The sequence below is a fragment of the Solanum pennellii genome, chromosome 5 (genome assembly GCF_001406875.1).
Source record: "Solanum pennellii chromosome 5, SPENNV200".
In the NCBI taxonomy this organism is placed as follows: domain Eukaryota; kingdom Viridiplantae; phylum Streptophyta; class Magnoliopsida; order Solanales; family Solanaceae; genus Solanum; species Solanum pennellii.
Window position 1 is genome coordinate 8,276,540 of NC_028641.1, and position 18,958 is coordinate 8,295,497.

General features: G+C 35.0%; 1 long non-coding RNA gene across 1 annotated transcript; it reads left to right on the forward strand.

Moving 5' to 3' along the window:
* The first annotated feature begins 1,324 nt into the window (after positions 1-1,324).
* LOC107019083 lies at positions 1,325-8,211 on the forward strand. Its single transcript, XR_003578498.1, has 2 exons — positions 1,325-1,856; positions 3,081-8,211. It is a non-coding gene; the product is annotated as an uncharacterized LOC107019083 (long non-coding RNA).
* Positions 8,212-18,958: the final 10,747 nt, after the last annotated feature.

Below are 18,958 nucleotides of genomic sequence, written 5' to 3' on the forward strand. Positions count from 1 at the left end.
GCAAATGTAGAATCTTTGTCTACTCGTGAGGATCTTGAAAAAGACGACGAAGATCGGATAGTTGTCGAACAATTTTCTATTAGTTTGTTTTGTATTTATAGTTCTTTTTTAGAATTTGGTATGCTTTCTTAATTTGTATTCAAATCACTATGTATACTATCAATATTTGTATTTATTAAAAATTTCATGTTGCATGGTTTATGAATCTTGTATTTGTCCCTAATTTGTATTCATCCAAATGTATGTCAACTAGTTATGTATTTTATTTATAAGAAGAACAACTTTCTATTAGTTTATTTGTATTCGAATACAAATACAAATAATAGACATATTGGAATGAATACGACTTAGAAAAGGAAACAAGATTTTGAAAAGAAAAATAAATACACAGTGAAAAATATATACGAATACAAATGTATTTCTTAAATAGCTACATTTTATTTGACATACATATTGGAATGAATACAAACTAATAAAGGTATGTCAACTGAATTTGACATTTTTTTCTAATTTGTATTTATTCTAAAGGTATGTCAACTAGTTATGTATTTTATTTAAGAATGAGTACACCAAATATTCAATTATTTCTTTTCAATTTTATATTTCATTCACTTTTTCATCATACTAATTTTTTGTATTTTATATATTATTATACAAAATTCTAAATAAAAACTAGAATAAATAGAAATACAAATAAAATACATATTGAAATGAATACATACAGGATTTTTGAAGAAAAAAATAACTATATAGGGAAAAAATATATGAAAATACAAATATATTTCTTAAATGACTATATAGATAAATTCGGCATACCTATTGGAACGAATACAAACTAATAAAAAACTATAATAAATATAAATAGAATATATTGTGGAATGAATATAATTTTAAAAAGATAAAAATTCTGGAGAAAAAAAAACAAAATTTAAATTTTATTTGAAAATGTAACTGATGAGAAAATTAAGGATGCTTGCCTTTTTTTTGAAATATTCCCCCCTTAATTTTCTCCTTTTTGTTATTAAATAATTATATTCTTTAAATAAAAATTAATAATAAAAACATAAATAAGATACATAACAAACTAAAATGACATTTTTACTAAATATTGAAATTGTTGCTAATGAGTCCTCTTAAATGCTAAAATATTGACAATTTAAAAAATTTCCCTTTATTTAATTCAGCAACCCGTTTCGTTTTAATTTCCAGCCCAATAATCCCAGCCCACCAAATAAGCTTCCAGCCCACCTCATTCCCTTCCAGGCCCATTTTTATTTCCTCTTCTCCCAGCCCATTCTTCCTACCCGACCCGACCACTGTTCTGTCCACTTCCTCGCGTAGAACTCCAGCAGCGCGCGTCCCCTTCCCCTCTCCCTTTCTCTCGTACGAATGGTATGCCTAGGTGTCGAAATCTCCCTTCCCTCTCGTCGTTCCCCTCAAATTGGACGTCCCAGATTCTTCTTTCCGTTGAGCGAATAGTACAAATTCGTACTATTCCGTTTCAACCTTATCCCTTTAGGTTTTTGGATTTCAAAACGGGACATGAAATCGCGATTTTGCCCCAGCTCTTTTCGTGATTTTTCCCCGCTCTCCACCATTGAAAAATGGCTATATATATTGTCATTTCCCCACTGTTTCGGAAGGGTTTTTTTTTTAGGAGGGTTGGAATTCCATTGATATAAAACACAAAGATAATAGAGGAAATTGGAAAGTTAAGGCAATTTTCGAAAAAAATTTCCTTTTTATGTTCTATTTCCTTCACTGTCTGTGGAGCGTGTTGAAGTTATCAGACATCCATTGTGGTCGTGGAAGGTCATCTCCTTACCAGCAAAGTCCCAGTCGCTGCTCGGAGAAAGGTAATGCTTCCTTTTACTTACGTTTTGCTTCACTATTGAACGCGATGTGATGAGTGTTGTTGGTTCCTTTTGTTTCGTTACTGTTTCGTTTACTCGTTTCGACTTCTATATTCTTCTTCGAGTGATTGTTGGTGTTTCAGCCTTGTTTAAACTGCTTGTAGGCAGATTGTTACTTTGGATCATATTGTGCTTCTAGTTTAGTGTGAGTACGTGATACTAGGTAGACGTTGTGATTTACTCCTACGAGTTAATGTGGTTCAACGATCGTATGTTGTATTCATTGTTGTGTTGGTTCGAACGATGGAACAGTCGAGTTCAATTATGCTCTTCTCTGTTCTTTCGCTTTCTCTTCTTCTTCTGAAAAGCTTCCTACAAATCTGTAATATGCCATCTTTGTTCAAGCAAATCGCCTAGTCACTGTTTGGCCTTGGTTTTCTTGATGTTGTTTCATAGTCGCTGTTTTGGCTTCATGTTCAAGGTGTTTGTTCGTATCGTGTCTATTTTTTTGTTTTTTTTTTCAGAAGTTGTTTCGTTGTCTTCTATATCTTTTGTGAAGCCAACTAATTTACTGCTTGGTATTGTTTGTATGTTTCGACGTTCAGCTTTCTTGCTTTGTTTTCATTAGCAAATCTATTACCTTGTTAATCTTGTTGTTTAAACTCGTAAAGTGATTAGGAAGTCATGTAATTTGTTTTCAACAAGTCTTCAAAGTACTGACTTCTCCAGCTTAAAGGAAATCTGATCTCCCTTGTGTGGAGCATATTTTTAGTTGCTAATAATTTATGTGTTGTTGATGCCCTTTGCATAATGTAGTCGCTGCCATAGACCTTGTTTCCTTGGCATCTATTGCTGTCTTTTGAGTTCTCTGCATTGCATGGACTGTATCATGAAGTCTTTCAACATCATCAATGGTGCCTAGTTCACATGCTACTCTTCCTTGTTTGTGTACATTACGGTAGATTTTAGTTTATTACTTGAAAATGTTATTATGTGTTATCTTGATTGGCTTGGAAGGATGAGTCTCCTACATAGCTTTTCTCTTCTTTTTTTTTTCCTTTGTATGAACCCGCTCCGAGTCCATAATGGATTTCTTCCGTTACATTCTCTCGTTGAGCCGTAAAGTCTCAAACCTCTACTCTCGAGTCGTCCAGCCTCTCCCAAATTGGTAAATCGATGTACAAGTCGAACAGAAGGTTGAAATGCATTGCTGGAAATTGATTACAGGTTCATCAGAACCTGGAAAGCTGCTGGAAATTTACATTACAGGTGTTGCAGAAAGCTGTATACCAGCTATATACATAGTGTATACACTGATATACAAGTTGAAAATGCACAGGAAATCTTAATTCGAAATGTTGGTGTGTAGCAGTGAAGATATGCTTCCAAAAAGGGACTTTCAACTTTCGAAAGTTGAAAAACAGGCTGATATACAACAAGTATACACTGGTATATAGGCGTGTAATACTATAAATATGTGTAAAAATGTGAATTGCAGGTTAACGTACTGGGACGCCAATTTCAGATAAAATACGGGAATAGGCAATGAATACGTGCATAGAATAAAGCCCGTATACATTGGTATACATCTTTTGGGCGGCGATATACAATTGTTAAACAGGTTTAAAAATGGTGCAGGTACAAACACGCAGAAATAATATGGGAAATACAGGGTGAATAGCGAGAAATGCGTATTCGATCAAGTGCATGGCTCAAAAAGTCCAAAATGAATTGGATATGCACAGTATACATAATTTGTATACTTTAATTAATTTTTCTTTTTTTCAGGAAATTGGGCTAGGGCCCTTTTCAGCAACAATTTTGATAGGCCCAAAAGGCCACAAGTGTTTTTCTGCAGGATTCTAAATTGTTAATAAAAAAAAAGGGTCCGAGCCCACATTTTGAAATTAGTTTAGGACAGGTGGGCCAAAGCCCAAATGATTGAATTCGGGCAATCAAGCCCAAGTTCAAATATTTTTCTCTCTATTATTTATTTGTTTGAATTAATTAATATTTTGGTAGAATTATAATAATCTCCGAAAGGGCAGCCATTTTTTCATTATTTTAAATTTTACTATTTTATTAACTTATTTAGTTTTATTTACTTTTATCACCATTTAGTTTTCGTTAAGTTATTTCCCTCTTAATATTTACCTTTAGAAGTAAAAAAATATTAAAACGAATTTTCTCTTTACTTAGTTAAAAAATTTATTTTAAAAGTCATTTAGTCAAATCGCCGGTCAACCACAAGTTAGCGGGCATCCCGAGGGCCTAACACCTTCTCGGGATGTACATTGAACTTCAAACCTTTTTCAATTGATTTTATCTGTTTTGAATCTTTTGAAAATTTTAACTTTTTCTTGATTTTATTAAAAATCAAGTGGCGACTCCGTAATTTGGAAAGTCGGTTTTTCTTAAATAATAAGATTAATTGATTTTTCCTAAACCTAGTCATCTTCACACTATTTTTAAACAATAGTTTTTTTTTTTTTAAATAAAACAGTAATTAAACCATAATATAGCACAATTTAATCATTGAAAATGTTTTGAGAAAGAATTCATGCCTTGGAGTGAAAGTCCTATCTTTTGGAGATTTTTCTATTTTAGCATTGAGAGTTTGAGAACTTCGTGGATGAAAAACTATTGGAGAGGTTTTGATTTGATTTGGGGATTTATGAATTTCGATATTAAATGGGTTATTTTTAGGCGGGAAAAATACTTATATAAGTAGTTAAATTAAGCATTAAAGGACACCACTTGACAATTAAATGAAAAGGAAATTGCGAAAAGACCCCTAGACACAACTGGAAAAAGGAAGTTACATGTGTGATCCACGACTAGAGACCCACAAACCGTGGGTGGGACCACAACCAGTACTGGTAGATTATCGGTCCTGGTCAGAGACCTGGTTTTTAGAGGCATTACAGAAGACCCCCACATAGAGGACGTTAGTGGACCTACGAGGCGTAGGTGCTTCTCATGTGTCACTGCCACATATCTTTCTAGGCCTTTTCCTCAAGGACCATGGTTGATCCTTGGGGTTTAGGGCTTGACTTTCTAACATGTAAATATTAATTTTAAGGTACAAGACGATATTGTTAAGGCTCTAATTATGACGTCAAGCTTTTATATTTGCCTACTAGTTTTAGGTTAGACACTAGTTTAGCTTACATATTTTTAAATGTTACGCTATCTCCCCTTTGGAAACATTCATCCTTGAATGATGATTTAGACACAAAACTCATTTAGAGACTCAATACTAGCAGCCCATCATGCATGAAATTTCTCAACATGCAAAAATTACAAATGGACTATTCACTACATGCACTATTCAAAGAAGGAAACATCAACTCTATTTCAAAAATACAAAAAATGCAATACAACATAGTAGGAACTCATCTAACAACCCAATTGTGCATGAAACTCAATAATTATTCATGTTCATCGGAGGAGCTACTTTTTCCAACTAAAATAATGCTCCACATAATATGATGGAGCCAATATACCAATACTCTCAAAAGCATATTAAATCATGTTCTTCTACACATCTCATGAAGTCAAATAGGTAACTAAGACTAAATGCACAATAACACGAGGCACATAAATCATGAAAACTCATTTTATTACAAAACATGAATTTCATCAAGAACATGCATATCATAGGGAAATCATGAAAAAATTTATACAACACACATGACTCCCAAAACACTAAAACTTAAGAGGCACTAATTACCTGAAGCTTGATTAGGAGTAGAAGGAAAGAGATGAGGATATCGGCATCAACCTCATAAGTAGCACCCTCAACTAGATGATTTCTCCACTGAACCTTGATGGAAGTGATTAATGATGTTTCAAAGAAATTTCATCTGATTCTAAGCATCAACGATCGTTAATCAGTATATAACGCAACTAAGTGAGTTAGGTTAAATCCCGTCGGGAGCGGTACATGTTCAAAAGTCAATTGAGAAGTGCAAATATTACCAAATCATCAATAGGAATAGTCATTATCGAATAAAAATATTTTATAAATCAGGGTGTGACACGAATGTCATATAAGGGTTTTTTTGGTTTTATTTTCAACTACAAATAGAAAACAACGCAAAATAATAATTATGAGATGGGTTCTTGGGATGTGATCCAACTATAGGCTAATATAGACAAATGGATAATTGAAACTATTAGAAAATAACCAAATATTATTAGTAAGTTAGACTATAGGGGAGGTAAACTTTCTCTCGAACAATTTACCTTGATTCAAGTCATTTTCTCTTGAATATCGACAAGCATGCAAAATAAGACCATCTCACACCTTAGTCCAGTCACTCTCTCGAGACTAATGTGTGAAAAAGGGTTTAAGATTCAATCTCTCGAGCTGAACCCATGACAACTCAATATTCACACACCATCAATCAATAATCTTAGTTTTAAAACCTCTCTCTATCAAGCAAAATAAACAATGGTATAACTACATTGGAACTATAATTCTTGAATTAAACCACAATTATTGATTGAATCACTTCTGAATAGCATTTGGAAAAATAATTAGCAATACCCATAAAGTAAATCAACCCATTATCACATAAAAACACACAAAGAATCGGGGTTTTAGATACACATCATAAAAAATAAAAATCATTACCAAATTGAGTTTGAATCAACTAGGTAAGATCGATTTCATCTTTACAAATGTCTAAATCAGACGATCTCAACGACCCACTTCAAATTTCTAAAATATGAAAAACTTCAATTCTTCAAAGAAAAAGAAAAATTAGACAAAACTTGTCTCACATTTCAAAAGTTAATAATATCTTCTAAAGAGTGTATTTAATTATGAATAATGATACTAAACTAAATGTTCAAAAGAGTATTTATAGTCGCCAAAACTGTGCTGGGAGGAGCAACTCGACGCAGTATAACGGGCTTGCCGATCCACTCGACGATCCGCTATTTCGTCAATTTTATCGCCTTTTTTGAGTTGGCGTTGAGCATCCTCAAGGTCTGTAACTTTTGGCGATCCAACACTGCATCGCAAAACCACACAGTGATCCGCCAAGTGCTCATTTCTCTTGACAACTTAGTTCTTTCTTCAGGGCTAGCATAGTGGAAATTTAGGCGGTCAAATAGTCATTCATTGACTCGGCTTGTAGAGTTGGTGATCACCAGGCTTGCTCCCTTTCATTATTTCTTCTTGCTTTGTTCCATTTTGCAAATTAGCGTCGTAGCTTTGCTCCTCAATCCATATACATGGAAATCAAGTGTTTTTCATCAGTTATTGGCACAAAAAAAGCTTTTGAGGACACTAAATCTATATAAATAAAGTGTTCAATAAGTCTAATTCTAGGGCTAATCAGTAAATTACTTCCTTATTTATCAATCTCTTGACTTGTCGAAGAAGGATCTCTACCCGAACCTCCTCATAGGAAAGACTTTCATCAACACCTATTCTTTCCATAGGAATAATGGACAGAAGATCCCGAATACACCTTGTTGACACTCAATTTTCGCCTAACATTTTTAAAAATTTCGTAATTTTGAGCCACAACGCTAAGCCCGTTATTTGAGCCCATTTTGAGTTTTTATTTAAGTGGGTAACTAGGTCAAAAGAGGGGGGGAAATTTTTCTAGAAAAAAAAAAGGGAGAAACCCTTCCCCCCTCTCTCCAGCCGCCTCCCTCTTCTCCCCTCATCCCCTCTTCTCTCTTCCTCCCAAACCCTTCCTCTCCCATTTCGTCTCCAGCTCACAAAATAGCCGCCTAAAACATCCAGTCCACCACCACGCTGCTGCCAACAACTTCTGAGCTCGCAACGAACTTCAAGTAAGAACAAATCTCATTGCCTCTTCTCTCTTCCTCTACGCCGGAATCCGACGAAACCTCCCTTCAAAACCCCTCTCCTCCACGCCGGAGGTTTGGCCAGCAAACAACCAGCCTTCGACCCTCAACCCAAAGCTCCGACCAGCAGCGACTAGTGAAAGATGGAAGCGAAGCAGCAGTGCCATCAGTCGCCGACTTCAAACGGACAGCAGCTCAAGCCATCTCCCTTCTTCTCCTCCGTTCCCTTCCCCCCTCCATCTCCAGTCGGTGACTCCAGCAGCAGCCAAAGATGGAAAATCGGCAAGGCCACCCGCACCAAAACACCATCTTCAATACACTTCAGCAAACACAGGTAGTCATTTATCTTATTTTTTTTTTGCTATTTTTATTTTATTTGCTTTCTGCGTTTTAGATTTGGCTGGAGTGGTTCAAACTCCGGCCATCGTTATTTTCTAGCAATATTTTGTTTCTCAAATGAATACTTCTAGTTAGGATTATTGATTAAGACAAAGCTTCCTTTGTTAATGGGTTTGATTGTTATTATTGATTTTGTTTTCTTTGCTTGTCATTATTTATTATAATTGTTAAAATTTGTCTGAGTTGTCTTCCTATTACTACTATTGTTCCAGTAGCTAGCTAATATCTTTGTTATTTGTTATTGTTATGCACTTCTCTCTTTTGTTTTGTTTAAGATTTGGTTAATTATTATTTTTTGCCTATAATTGTTATTTATTCTAATGAACTTTTATGTCGCTTTAAATATTATTAATTTTAGTTCTTTGTGCATTTCTCTTTTGTTAAAGTTTTTCTTATCATGTTAGTATTTTGTTTGTTAGCTCACTGTTCAGGTAATGTTATATAGTTGCTTAATATTGTACTCTTTGATATTTGGGGCCAATGAAAAATCTATCCCTCGGGTTTAGAGGCCTTTCCATTTTAAAAGACGAAAATCTAATTCAAGTTTATATATAATTTTAGTTGTTGGAATTGGCCGATGAAGAAATTACCGTCGATTTCCAAGGCCTCCCATGTTAATAAGACGGATTTTTATTTTAGTTATTATTTGAGTTATTTATTTTTATTTATATTATTTTGGCACTAACTCTTTTACTAAGTGTCTTTACAGGTACCCGGAGGTGCTTCTCCTTGAAATTATTCGAAAAAGTTCGAATTATATTTCATTAATTATTTTGTGAATATTGACGTTAGACAAACTTTAGGCCGACAATTATTGTTTTATTGTGTATGTTGTATGTTTATTATTTGTATATTATTTTGTTCTTCCTCAATTTGAAAAAAATAAAATAAATAAATTCAGTCGGGAACCACATTTGTGGATTCCGAAGGGTGCCTAACCCCTTCCCTTCGGAATAACTTGAACCCCGTACCTAAGAATCGAATTGGTTTCGTAGATCATTTAATGGTTTCCTAGTTTTTCCTAAAAATTAGGTGGCGACTCTTTTCAAAACTCATTTATTTTTTACTTTGTTAAAATTGATTCAATTAATTATTTTCGAGTTGCCGCGACGTTTCGCCCTATTTCGAAAGAGTAGGGATGTAAACAGACTGGCGACTCCGCTGGGGAGTTTTGAGGTTTTAACTAATATGAATTTTTTTTTTTTCAAATTGAGGAAATTTTTGTTTTATTATTATGTTATACCTTCTATTTTTATATTCGTTGATTATTTGTTTATTGTATTTATTCATTATTTATTTTATTGTGTATATATATATATTTTTATTGCATTCATGGCATCTTCCAATATGTATGCATAGTATATTAAAGGATGGTTTGCGGAACCGCAACCGAACTTTAAAATACTCAATCCTTTTTCGGAATGATCGGCAATTTATTGGTTCGTTATGCGTCCAATGGTTGTCGTGAATTCCAGCCTCAGTTGTCCGCTTGGGTTCCCGGTCTTTCAAAAGCCACTCTTAGTCAACTAGGATAGAGCTAAACCAAATCCGAATTTAAGCATCAGCCTAAGATGACCAGACACCCAAGGCGTGTTGTGTCCATTAGAAGACCACCCTGAGTCCAAAACGGTCCACGGCCTAAATGGACGTTCATACTTATGTGTTTAAATTTGAAGGATGTATACGTGTTTGAGAAAATCATTGTCTCATAGGGTAAGGATTAGATTATAGTTTATATAAGTTAAATAAAGAGCTTTACAAGCTACTAGCTTATTTGAAGATGTTGGCACCCGGAGATTACAAAAAGCAAAGAAAGAAGAAGGATCTTTCGTGGAGGCATAGTTTAGGGTCGTACACCTGCGTGGGACTGATTATTTTGTTTACATTTCCCCTATTATGTATTCCCATTAAGTTTTATTCATAAAATTTTGTATAAATTTGAGTTTTGCTGCAATGAAATATCTCAAATGACGTATACATTCTTCAAATCGATAAGCCTACCCTAGGCATAAAAGTGTCACATATTTGTATAGGACGCGCAATAATTGTTTGAATGCTATGTGATATATTCAGTTTGTATTTAATTAAAATAGTATTGATGTGCTTTATTCATTATTTGTGTGATATTTTGCATTATTCATTATGTACATAAACTAACCCTTTTACATTTTGAGTTGTTCTTCTTCACAGCGAAAAATTGATTTATGTTCGAATTCAGAAATCATTATTTGTCCAAAGTTGTAAGAGACAAGAGGATTAGCGAAATTAGACTCCTTGCATTTCTCAATCATATCAAGTCAAAACGATAAATCAGGGGAGTATTTGACTATGAGGTCGCATCCACTTATTTTTATTATTATTTTGCATGCCGGTCCTCCTCTCCATCAGTCGGGGATGGTCATAACAATGTCTCGATCTCGTGAAAATTGGAAGGAGACAAAGATTCAAGAAAACGTCCAAAAAGAGTACAACAAATCATAACTGTAGAAATTCGTAGGTCACACTCAACAGACAGTATAAATATTGACGATTAAGATGCTATAAAACATATTGGTGCAAAAAAAAAAAAATCATGACTACAAATTTTTAGTGGCGCTAGACCTAGGAATTTCTTTGAGTTGTTTAAATCTTAAAATTATTATATGCCTTATCTGGTCGAACTACGCGTACCTGATTCTCATGTTAATGAGATACGTAGGCAACCCTTCTTGGGTTCGGTATTATCTTTTTCAAAAAAAAAAAAAAAAAAGTTTGTGCATATTTTCAAAGTTATATCTGCACGAACTACGCGTACTTGATTCTCATGTTAATGAGATACGTAGGCAACCTTTCTCGGGTTCGGTAATCATTTTTCAAAAAAAAATTGTTTGTACATACTGTAAGAGTCATGTCTTCAACTCGGTCGGGACCTATATGGTTAAGAGCATGTAGATATATTCGATATGATGAAAAAGACTGACTTTGCGGTAAACCATAGATTCTCGTGGTACCTCTTATCTGTACTTTTGTGATGCTTGAAAATCCTCTTGCATTCAATCAAGATAAGAATAAAACTGACCTTATGTTTCATGTGCATTGTGTGGTGAGATTTTGATCAAAGTTCGATTGTGTTACACTGTTGATCTAGAACTTGACCTGAATGTTTTTCGAGGCGAAATCATGAGTAATGTTTGGTTTGAGAAAGGATTGTAGGCCTTTTTTTTTTACCCGATTGTGCCTTTCAAAGCCTACCAAATTACATTAATCCCTAGTTTTCCCACTTTGAGCCTGAAACCTTCATTTGGACAGCCACATCTTAACCACTACCCTTTTGAGTGCTTACGAGCACTATCCTCTCTTGGCCCAACCTTCTTGAGTGCACAAAGAATGTGCGAATTATAAGAGGAGATTCATGTTTGAAATTTTCAAAAGCAAAGATATTGAGTCTCCCAAAATCAAGGAAGCAAAGACTTCTAGAGAAAAGAGAGACAGGAAGAAAGAAAGTGGAAGAAATAAAGAAAGTTAAAGAATACCCTTACAGGGTCAGTGAAAGGAGGGAAGTAAAATATTCCAACAAAAAGGGAAAAATTATTATAATAAAGAAGTGGATAAGGAAAAGCTCCAACGAATAATGACTCAAAAGAAGAAGAAAAAAAAAAGAAGAAGAAAAAAGCTCAAAAAAATGAGAAATGAAAAAAAAAAGGAAAAAAAAACGTTAAAAATGAGAATTCCAAAGAAGATGAAAGGTGGGAGAACAATGAAGAGGATCTGACGCCAAAGGCGTACCAATCATTAAGAGCACAAATTCTGTGTGACGCTCAAGGAGGAATTCAGTCACTTTTATCTCAAATAAATATCCTACCCATCCCTAACCCTACGTTACAAGCCAATGACAAGCCCTACACGATCTCATTCCAAATGTTCTCACATTAGTGGAGATTTACGTAAGGGTCAAGCATATGGTATCACAGTTGTGTGCATTGAACATTCTTGTGAGTGTGAGTGCACTTTGAAAATATATCTTATAATCAAATGTTTCAAATATGTGTGAAATAAGACTAGTCTTTGTCGTGAGGGCACTTGAAACATGAGGATTGATACAATTCAAACCTTTGTTTGAAACAAGATGAACGGATCTTGTTGATCTTTAAGTATATTTGAGGTACCACTTGAAGCTGTAGGAATTACCTTAATTCAATCTTTAAAAAAAAAAAGATTTACCTGCAATCTTAACTGTTGGTACCAATCGTGATGAAGATTTGACTATCTCATCGCTTTTTTATTTTTGAAAAAAAAAGAAAAAGAAAGATTAAAAAAAATGGTCTTTTGAGTTGTTCATTATAAAAGGTGTTGTTAAGTTAATCTTATATATGTGAGACGCCTATTTTACTTCATTGAATTGTCCATCCCAAAATGTGATATGTCTTGTCTTTAGGCTTTGAATATAGCAAAGGATACCATTTGCATATTCCATCATGTTCATATTGTGTATTTTCTACTGATAATCTTTCAGATTCTTTGCAGCACTCATCATCCACAGGGGGAACTACGTTTGACCTGATTCCTGCTCCAACGGGATACGTAGGCGCCACAACGGCTCGGTCATATTCCCAGTAAGATTTTCATTTCTCTTCACACTGGAAACTGGGACCGAATTTTTGAGAGGATCTCAAAAATTCATTGAAAGTTGGACTTCTTTAACGAGTCAAAACAGAAGACCAAAATTCTACGGTCTGAACTACGTTTGACCTGATTCCTGCTCCAACGGGATACGTAGGCGCCACAACGGCTCGGTCATATACCCAGTAGGATTTCCATGTCTCTTCATAATGGAAACTGGGATAGAATTTTTGAGAGGATCTCAAAAATTCATTTGAAGTTAGACTTCTTTAACAAGTCAAAACAGGAACATTATCGAGCCATCCAGCTCGTTACAGTTGGAACATTATCGAGCCATCCACCTCGTTACAGTTGGAACATTATTGAGCCATCCAGGCCTCGTTAAAAATCATGCATCACGAAAAATCATGCATCGAGAGTTAATATTCATGCATTGCGAGTCATAATTCATGCATCGAGAGTTAATATTCATGCATCGAGAGTTAATTCATGCATTGCGAGTTTATTTTTATGCATTGCGAGTCAATATTCCTGCATCGCGAGAAGATTTCATACCTCGCAGAAAATCCATGCATTGCGGGAAGATATTCATACCCCGCAGAAGATCATGCATCGAGAGTCAATTCATGCACCACTACTTAATATTCATGCATTGCGAGTTAATATTCATGCATTGCGAGTCAATATTCCTGCATCGCGAGATTATTTCATACCTCGCAGAAAATTCATGCATCGCGAGAAGATTTCATACCTCGCAGAAAATTCATGCATCGCGAGAAGATTTCATACCTCGCAGAAAATTCATGCATCACTAGTCAATTCATGCATCGCGAGTTAATATTCATGCATCGAGAGTTAATATTCATGCATTGCGAGTCAATATTCCTGCATCGCGAGAAGATTTCATACCTCACAGAAATTTTATGCATCGCGAGAAGATTTCATACCTCGCAGAAAATTCATGCATCGCGAGTTAATATTCATGCATCGAGAGTTGATATTCATGCATTGCGAGTCAATATTCCTGCATCGCGAGAAGATTTCATACCTCGTAGAAAATTCATGCATCACTAGTCAATTCATGCATCGCGAGTTAATATTCATGCATCGAGAGTTAATATTCATGCATTGCGAGTCAATATTCCTGCATCGCGAGAAGATTTCATACCTCGTAGAAAATTCATGCATCACTAGTCAATTCATGCATCGCGAGTTAATATTCATGCATCGAGAGTTAATATTCATGCATTGCGAGTCAATATTCCTGCATCGCGAGAAGATTTCATACCTCGTAGAAAATTCATGCATCACTAGTCAATTCATGCATCGCGAGTTAATATTCATGCATCGAGAGTTAATATTCATGCATTGCGAGTCAATATTCCTGCATCGCGAGAAGATTTCATACCTCGTAGAAAATTCATGCATCACTAGTCAATTCATGCATCGCGAGTTAATATTCATGCATCGAGAGTTAATATTCATGCATTGCGAGTCAATATTCCTGCATCGCGAGAAGATTTCATACCTCGTAGAAAATTCATGCATCACTAGTCAATTCATGCATCGCGAGTTAATATTCATGCATCGAGAGTTAATATTCATGCATTGCGAGTCAATATTCCTGCATCGCGAGAAGATTTCATACCTCGTAGAAAATTCATGCATCACTAGTCAATTCATGCATCGCGAGTTAATATTCATGCATCGAGAGTTAATATTCATGCATTGCGAGTCAATATTCCTGCATCGCGAGAAGATTTCATACCTCGTAGAAAATTCATGCATCACTAGTCAATTCATGCATCGCGAGTTAATATTCATGCATCGAGAGTTAATATTCATGCATTGCGAGTCAATATTCCTGCATCGCGAGAAGATTTCATACCTCGTAGAAAATTCATGCATCACTAGTCAATTCATGCATCGCGAGTTAATATTCATGCATCGAGAGTTAATATTCATGCATTGCGAGTCAATATTCCTGCATCGCGAGAAGATTTCATACCTCGTAGAAAATTCATGCATCACTAGTCAATTCATGCATCGCGAGTTAATATTCATGCATCGAGAGTTAATATTCATGCATTGCGAGTCAATATTCCTGCATCGCGAGAAGATTTCATACCTCGTAGAAAATTCATGCATCACTAGTCAATTCATGCATCGCGAGTTAATATTCATGCATCGAGAGTTAATATTCATGCATTGCGAGTCAATATTCCTGCATCGCGAGAAGATTTCATACCTCGTAGAAAATTCATGCATCACTAGTCAATTCATGCATCGCGAGTTAATATTCATGCATCGAGAGTTAATATTCATGCATTGCGAGTCAATATTCCTGCATCGCGAGAAGATTTCATACCTCGTAGAAAATTCATGCATCACTAGTCAATTCATGCATCGCGAGTTAATATTCATGCATCGAGAGTTAATATTCATGCATTGCGAGTCAATATTCCTGCATCGCGAGAAGATTTCATACCTCGTAGAAAATTCATGCATCACTAGTCAATTCATGCATCGCGAGTTAATATTCATGCATCGAGAGTTAATATTCATGCATTGCGAGTCAATATTCCTGCATCGCGAGAAGATTTCATACCTCGTAGAAAATTCATGCATCACTAGTCAATTCATGCATCGCGAGTTAATATTCATGCATCGAGAGTTAATATTCATGCATTGCGAGTCAATATTCCTGCATCGCGAGAAGATTTCATACCTCGTAGAAAATTCATGCATCACTAGTCAATTCATGCATCGCGAGTTAATATTCATGCATCGAGAGTTAATATTCATGCATTGCGAGTCAATATTCCTGCATCGCGAGAAGATTTCATACCTCGTAGAAAATTCATGCATCACTAGTCAATTCATGCATCGCGAGTTAATATTCATGCATCGAGAGTTAATATTCATGCATTGCGAGTCAATATTCCTGCATCGCGAGAAGATTTCATACCTCGTAGAAAATTCATGCATCACTAGTCAATTCATGCATCGCGAGTTAATATTCATGCATCGAGAGTTAATATTCATGCATTGCGAGTCAATATTCCTGCATCGCGAGAAGATTTCATACCTCACAGAAAATTCATGCATCGCGAGAAGATTTCATACCTCGCAGAAAATTCATGCATTGCGAGTCAATATTCCTGCATCGCGAGAAGATTTCATACCTCGTAGAAAATTCATGCATCACTAGTCAATTCATGCATCGCGAGTTAATATTCATGCATCGAGAGTTGATATTCATGCATCGAGAGTCAATTCATGCATCGCGAATTAATATTCATGCATTGCGAGAAGATTTCATGCCTCGCCAAAAAAAAATCATGCATCGCGAGAAGATTTCATACCTCGTAGAAAATTCATGCATCGCGAGAAGATTTCATACCTCGCAGAAAATTCATGCATCACTAGTCAATTCATGCAACGAGAGTTAATATTCATGCATTGTGAGTTCATATTCATGCATCGAAAGTCAATTCATGCATCGAGAGTTAATTCATGCATTGCGAGTCAATATTCCTGCATCGCGAGAAGATTTTATACCTCGCAAAATTTTATGCATCGCGAGAAGATTCAATTCCTCGCAAAAGTTTACATATCGCAAGAAGATTTCATACCTTGCGGAATTTATGCATTGAGAAAAGATCCCACCCCTCACAAAATTTTATGCATCGCAAGAAGATCTTATCCCTCGCAAAATTTTATTCATCGCGAGAAGATTTCATCCCTCGTAAATTTGCGCATCGCGGGAAGATATTCATGCCCTATAAGCAATCATGCACTGCCAGAAAAGGAATCGTGTATCTCAAAGGAAATATTTATCCCTCAACGTCAACTGACGTTAAATGTCGAGGAGAGAAATTAAGTGTCAACACGGTGAAAGACACTGTCTCCCATTTAAATTGCATTTTTAAGCTGACGAGTTTTATCTCTATCGTTGTCAAGAGCATTCGAGAGGATGAATTTCTTAAAAAAAAAAATCAAACAAAAAAAGAAAAATGAAAAAAAAAACAGGTGCAAACTACTTCAACAAGGACGCAACGCATCATAGATCTTTTGGAGACAGGTCTGGAATTGACTTCCACCACATGCAACCGCACTTCTCTACAAAGGTCATGTGTTCAGTCAAAATTAAGTTTGTCAAATTTCGTTGTCCACGATTCCTTTCATCAATCATACACAACGAAAGGGACAGCTGTTGACACCCAATTTTGGCCTAACATTTTTAAAAAATTCGTAATTTTGAGCCACAACGCTAAGCCCGTTATTTGAGCCCATTTTGAGTTTTTATTTAAGTGGGTAACTAGGTCAAAAGAGGGGGGGAAATTTTTCAGAAAAAAAAAGGGAGAAACCCTTCCCCCCTCTCTCCAGCCGCCTCCCTCTTCTCCCCTCATCCCCTCTTCTCTCTTCCTCCCAAACCCTTCCTCTCCCATTTCGTCTCCAGCTCACAAAATAGCCGCCTAAAACATCCAGTCCACCACCACGCTGCTGCCAACAACTTCTGAGCTCGCAGCGAACTTCAAGTAAGAACAAATCTCATTGCCTCTTCTCTCTTCCTCTACGCCGGAATCCGGNATATATAGATAGATAGATTACCAAAACAAAGGTCCACAATCACTTGTGAAATTACTCACACGTTGAGTATGTTGTAATTGTTGTTGAATAGTATAAAGAAGTTGAGAGGTAAAGGGTGATATAAGAAAGAGGATTTGTCAGGATAGGACAAAAAATAAGGAAGTTGGTGAATTGAAAAAAGTTAAAAGGGAAAGAAGCAACAATTACTTCTTTTAGGAAAAGAAGCGTTTGCCTTCATTTATCAACAAATAATTATAATGCCTGGGTTTTGAAACTAACGGTTAAAAAATGGATAATTTATTAGCGTAACGTGGGTGAGACTTTTATTAATAAATGTTAGTCATATTAATATTCTGTTAATATTATATGAGAATGGATGATAATAAAATGTCTAAAAAATGACAAAAAAGAAAAACACAAACACTGATCAAAGAAGTATGCCACATCAACAAACTTAAGTTTCTTCTTTATTTTTTTTTATATATATATATATTACCAAAACAAAGGTCCGCATTAACTTGTGAAATTACTCACACATTTAGTATGTTGTAATTGTTGTTGAATAGTAGAAAGAAGTTGAGAGGTAAAGGGTGATATAAGAAAGAGGATTTGTTAGGATAGGACAAAAAATAAGGAAGATGGTGAAATGAAAGAAGTTAAAAGGGGAAGAAGAAACAGTTACTTTTTTAGGAAAAGAAGCGCTTGCCTGATTTAATGTCATTTATTAAAGAGTAATTGTAATGTGTGGGTTGTGAAACGAACGGTTAAAAAAATAGATAATTTATGAGCGTTACGTGGGTGAGGATTTTATTAATTAAATGCTAGCCAGATTAATATTCTGTTAATATTATATGAGAATGGATGATAATTAAAATGTCAAAAAAATGACAAAAAAGAAAAACAGAAACACCCATCAAAGAAGTATGCCACATCAACAAATATATATATATATAGATAGATAGATAGATAGATATATAGATAGATAGATTACCAAAACAAAGGTCCACAATCACTTGTGAAATTACTCACACGTTGAGTATGTTGTAATTGTTGTTGAATAGTATAAAGAAGTTGAGAGGTAAAGGGTGATATAAGAAAGAGGATTTGTCAGGATAGGACAAAAAATAAGGAAGTTGGTGAATTGAAAAAAGTTAAAAGGGAAAGAAGCAACAATTACTTCTTTTAGGAAAAGAAGCGTTTGCCTTCATTTATCAACAAATAATTATAATGCCTGGGTTTTGAAACTAACGGTTAAAAAATGGATAATTTATTAGCGTAACGTGGGTGAGACTTTTATTAATAAATGTTAGTCATATTAATATTCTGTTAATATTATATGAGAATGGATGATAATAAAATGTCTAAAAAATGACAAAAAAGAAAAACACAAACACTGATCAAAGAAGTATGCCACATCAACAAACTTAAGTTTCTTCTTTATTTTTTTTTATATATATATATATTACCAAAACAAAGGTCCGCATTAACTTGTGAAATTACTCACACATTTAGTATGTTGTAATTGTTGTTGAATAGTAGAAAGAAGTTGAGAGGTAAAGGGTGATATAAGAAAGAGGATTTGTTAGGATAGGACAAAAAATAAGGAAGATGGTGAAATGAAAGAAGTTAAAAGGGGAAGAAGAAACAGTTACTTTTTTAGGAAAAGAAGCGCTTGCCTGATTTAA